This window comes from Aptenodytes forsteri, unplaced genomic scaffold, assembly GCF_000699145.1.
Source record: "Aptenodytes forsteri isolate BGI_AS27 unplaced genomic scaffold, ASM69914v1 Scaffold323, whole genome shotgun sequence".
Classification (NCBI taxonomy): Eukaryota; Metazoa; Chordata; class Aves; order Sphenisciformes; family Spheniscidae; genus Aptenodytes; species Aptenodytes forsteri.
In genome coordinates, this window is record NW_008795323.1 from 121,820 (window position 1) to 127,819 (window position 6,000).

Here is a 6,000-nt window from a genome sequence, read left to right on the forward strand (position 1 = left end):
TTGCAAACAATTTTCATGTCATCTCTTTACGATATCACACTGTAAAGGACCTAGTATTGATCATGAACACTGCACATGAACAAATGCCAGGGAGAATAACAAAGAGAACTCAATTTTGTTCTATTTTCTTGAGCTGACATCAAGTAACTGTATGTCCTGATTGTCTCTATAATGACTGTCAGGGATCAGCCCCAGTCCCTGGGCAATTAGTACAGAAGAACTCTCACCTGCATCCTCTGGAGCAAGCTGACTGCAGCCTCCATGCATATCAGTTGTAGCAAAATCTGGAGCAAGTTTTGTAGTGTAAGTAATACTCTCAGCCTTATTCTGGGTACCTCATGGATGGCACAAGGGTTAACAAACATATAGGCAGTGCTGAGAGCTAGAGGACCAGAGCCCTGGAATGAGACAGGGAGTAAGACACTTCGAGAGAGTACTGAGAGAGTAGGCACTTTGAAAATTCAGCCCATTTTATAAATAATTAACTGCTCCAAAAAAAAGCAGAAGCTGTGATAGTAAATGTCTGCTAGCTGTGTACTGGCCTAGGACACATTGCACTCTACTAGTGCACATTAGCATACAGTACTACACTTTACCACTGCTATGCTCCACAGCGCCCGCGTACTGCTGCTATTCAAGAGCTGTTAATACTGCTGACCACTGCAGCATTTAATCACTTCCCTCCCAAAACTCTTGTACCTTCGTATAGGACGATCAATTATTTTTCCATTTTCTGTCACAGTTACAAATGGTATACCATGCCTCCTGTTTAGTAGGACCATTAAGTCCTATCTTTCTGCAGTTTAACCATTCACATTGTCTATCATTGTGCTGGAGCACTGAATCAGTGTTGAGTTTTAGGGAGTTTTCTATTTAAAAATTTCAGATAATGTGCTTGCTACTTCTAAAGGAATAGCCACAGAAGAAGCTCTGATATTAAAGCGCCAGTGTGTGTTCCAGCAGCTGAAACCTGGGTTAGATTTTGTATTCAAACTGATTTCACTCTGTGTATCAAAACAGGGAGTGCTCATGCTACAAAATGTTCCCATTCAGAGGGACCTCGTCTGTTGAGTCATTGACATATTTAATCCATCCATTCTAAGTGCTGTCCAATTGCTGCAAAAAACATCAGTCAACAGAAATCATACGAAATAAACATTAACCTCAGTCTCAGAGTCAGATGATTACTTAAGCAAAAGGTGCAGAAAAGGCATGACAGAAAACACTTCCTCAGTCTCATAGAGTTCTGTCTGCCTGGGATCAGCCACCCTCTCGACATAGGACGGAAAAGCTCCTTTCAGAAGTGGTGAGTACTACAGCTGGCAGTATGGGCTGTTAATATTAAGCTGTCAGAAGAATTGAGAGGTTATCTATCTGTTGCAATTACCATTCCTAAAGAAAATACAATACATATGTACCAAACTATTTTCAAAATAATAGGGTGGACAGTGGATGCTCTTTAAATAATCCTTCTAATTTTGTTACTGTAAAAATTAGAGCTAACATTTAAAATAAAAAAAATCAAAAGACACAGAATGAAATTTCTGGACTAAATCATCATGGAAACTTTGAAGGAAGTTCCAGCTAGGTGGAGAAACTGACTTTTTAAAACAGGTTAAAAAGTCCTCTAGTACTTAAATGGTGAAACATTTCCATACAGTTTTCACCTGCTCCCACACCTTCCCATGTATAACTGTGATACTGTTAAGCTTTCCTAGCTAGTAGCCTGATAGTGATATGAAATATCATTTGAAAATAAAGCTCTTGTGGATTGGTTAATTAATTAATGTGAAGAAGAGTAAGAAAACTGATAATCCAGAACCTTTATCTGGCTGATCTTTTTTGCATTGATGCTTTGCATGTTCTGCTAAGATTACTTAAGCATTATGAAACAAGATGATATCCTAGAAATGCAGGGACTATGATATCACCAGTTTCTTTTGTGATGAGCTTGTACTATTCCTTGCATGTTCAGTACCAGCGGTTGTTTGTAATGCTCTTTGTGTCGGGAATTGGTGGATCCCTCACAATTGGCTTTTAAATCTCTACGATTAACTACTCAGCCATGGTAAGAAAAGCTTTAAGCAGATACAGCATCTTCAGAAGTCATTGGTAGTGGGGTCAAAATGTAAAGGATGCTTCCCAAAATAAGTTGCAGATTGTTTCCATCGACTTTCCACTCCCAGCTCTTTCCACCCCCCCTTCTCTGCAGCAGAAAAGAGTAAGATCTAGACTGTAGCTGCCTTTGAGTGGGCGTGCCCAGGTAACAAACACATCAGTCTCTCCACTTAACAGACATTAACAAAGGCAGTCAAAATTTTCAAAAGGTATCACGTAAGGTAATTTTAAATGAGGTAATTTGGGTACCACAACCATCTAACTGAAACAGCAGACAGCCTACTGGGAGCTATCTCATCTTGTCAGCAAACTGCATAAACTACCTCATCAATTTACTACAAATTCTTTCCAACAAATCTGTCCAGATACAGCATGTCTTTGTAATTCTACATGAAGACACACATGCATACAAACACGAAGCCCTTTAATGAATCAATATGCTACGTTATCAGTGCAAAGAGCTGCCAGTGATTGTGACCACAGTTTCTCTGTTCAGGATCAAGGAAGGCACTTCCAGAGTGCCGTAGCAAGAGTCATGTGATCAGGCAGGGAAAGAGAGAGATCAGAGACTATATTGATGTTTTGACAACTGTATAGTGTTAATTAAGGTTTGTATACTAACAACTGTGAGATAGGATCTTATTTTCTGCAAGACTGTGAACACAGGATATAAACATATGCCACTGGTGTTCTCATACCATGCTTGTTAATATCATGATGTCTGGGCAATGTAGGGGATGTAGGGGAATAACTAATTAATAATCTAAATAAATCTGCATGTACAAATATTATGATGCATGAATAGTACAGTTGTATCAAGCTTTCCTCTTTGTTCTGCACAGCTATGAAGAAACTGTGGGGTGAGGAAGAGCACCAGGCAGAAGTGGACGACCTACAAAAACAAAAGGCCATTTTGTTGGAAAACATCAAAATCCTGAGTGTGCTGGAAGTGATGGAAGACCAAACTCTGCACTGGCAGCTGTGCATTTTGATTATTGTGATCATAACTCTGCAATTCTCTAGCATTAATGCAGTTGGGTATCTTCCCCTCTCCACCCACTAAAACAACTCTTAGATGTCAATAAGAAAATTCTGCAGTTTAAGCTTGCAGACACTATAAAAGAAGTAGTATCTGGGTGAGAGTCAAGCAGTCATGAGATTTACTCCTAGCCATCAGCTGGGTGCTGATTTGGCTTTGGATGTTTTTGCCCATCCATCTACCACTCTTTATTTGGAAAACTGGCATGCACTATCTATCTACCTAACAGAAAAAGAGAGAGCTTCACTGAGCTGGCAAAGTGCTATATAAATGCATCATGTTATTTAAGAAGAGAAATTTTGAATTATGGACATTTATTCTGCAGTAACGCTGGGGGCAGACGGGCTTGTGTATGTTAGTTACCCTGCCCACAACAGCTCAAAAACAAGAGATACACTTATCATAATCATTTAGTGTTGGACCTACAGAAGTGCAAATAGAGGTGTTAATGATGGGTGAATTTCCTGAGGAAGATGAAGGAATTCACATGAAACTTTTTCCTTTCTCTTTTCACTATTGGTACAGCCATTCTAGCCCCACTATATCCAGGCAGTCCCAAGAAAAGAGACAAAAATATGGAATGAGAAGGCTCTAGCAGGCAGTAGCTCAAAGAGGCTGTGCTCTGCCTCCTAGCCAGTTTTATTAGCTCTCCTGACAACAACAGCAACAGCTACCAAAGCCATAATATTTACAGAACATAACCTCCTTTGAACAGATGCAAGCATAGCCCTGACACACTAACGGTGATGCCACTACTTGTATTCAGTTCTGTTGGATGCCAGCTGCAGCCTCCTAACAGTGATTTTGGCCCTGATGCATGGGCCTGTACTGAAATAAGTAAAGCTGGATGGCACTTAAATTTCCAACTTCTTCTTGAAGGTATCATCTGTCACAACAATGACACTGAAGCAGTAGTACAAAGACGAGAAAGCTAAAAGAAAAAAGCCTAGCTTACTTGTTTTATCTCTCCTTTTGAGTAAAAGATAGGGAGGGTGAGTAGTCAAAATAATTTGAGATGTTGCTTGCAGAAGTATGAGAAAGAGAGGCCTTGGCATGGGGTTAAAACAACATGCAAACATTAATATTTGCGTGTTAATCGTATACTGTCTGGTTTATCAGTAACTGCAAGAGATGCAGCAATAGTAAGCATTTGCGAGAACAGACCTCCTGAGGTTTGGCACATTGGATTTGTGCAGACTGGGAGGATTAATGCTTGAGATGGAAAGGTTCCTCAAGCCAGGAAGTAGTGAAGGTGCCCAGCAACACTACCCATAAAGGACTGACTTCTAGCAGGAGACAGTGGAGCTATATCAAAGTAAGCATGGCTGGACTTCGTAAGAGAGGGACAGAGGGATCCAAGGCTTATGCTTTTAAACCTGACATGGTGCTGTGTGACAGGGATGAACAGTCCCTCTGCAATGTTTCAGCTGTGCTTCTGCTGAGACCGGTTCCTGCAAAAGGACCAGCAAAGACAAAGTGACGCTGGCCAAGATTACAACAGAAAATTCTCTCTTCTGTATGTGCAGAAAGGTTGGGACTCCTGAAAAGAAGATATGCAAAAGAGGAAAAGGAGAGTAAAATCAGAGAGAAGGAACTGACAAATGAAGGTGGAAGTTACCACAGCAGAATACACTATTGATCTGGTACAGTGCCAATAGTGAACGCTGACCCTAACATGTATTTTTCCGTATGTCGATATAGTTAGCTACTCCATGGCTTTAATGTCTGTTCAGTGCAGTTCAGAAGTACTACCACCTGCAGTTGTACCACATTGTGAAATCTGTGCAAACTGGGAAAAGAACAGCATGAAAGAAGATAAATGTTATATTTGTGTTCTGTTTGGTCTCATGCTGTTCTTATTTTCAAACAGGCTACTCGGGCATTAGAAATTCCCCTTTACAACATTGTTAGGGAAGCTGCAAGCTGTATAGAAGCACTGCCACAGAGAGGATGGGGGAAGCGGGCATGGTGGCAAAAAGAAGCACAAGATTTCATCCCGGATGCAGGCAGCATGTTATTAATCTTTTTAGAATCAATGAGGTGTGGGGGCACAGCTCAGGAAATCATTCAGCTCAGGCATCTTCATCTACCTCTTCCTTCCAGAGACAAAGGGAAACTTGGTTATGGAAATAACCAAAGAATTTGGCGCTTTACCTTTTAGGAAGAGACCTCATTCCTTTACAGGAAATACTTCTCTTGAGGAACACATCACCTACACTAGCTTCTAGCTGATCAGTAGAAGGCCCATATATTAAGTAAGGTCATAAAGGACCTTGATGCTTGCAGACTGCAAAAACAAAACAAAGGCAAATTATTTGTTTTGTATTATTGGAAAAGATATGAATATTCCTTCATAGACACAAGTGGAATCTTCATGAATGAAAGGCATTCTCATATCACCTTAAAAACCTGAGAGCAGTCAATAATCAATAAGTCATCATCATATAAAATATGTGCTATGCTAAACTTACAGATTTCACTTAGGAAATATTTTGTGCCTAAATGTCTTCTTTAGTTCCAGTCTCTGTGATTTTGCTATTCAGAATTTCATTTTGAGTTTTGGACTATAACAAGCCCAGTCTCAAATCAAACCTAGAAGAAACCACTGAGTTCCTCTCAGTGTGAAACTGAACTGCAGATGGCTTCAGTCATCCACAATGAGCAATATAGTCTAGATCAAGCTGGCTTAGAACCAAGCCCAGCTTTCGGCTCTTTAGACAGATTTATATGACACACCTCATGAAAGTGAGTTTCATGTGTTTGCCCATTTCACAGCAAGCATTTCCTACAGCTCTATATAGACAAATTAAAAGATCTCCTTAACTCTGTAATCATTCCTTAAA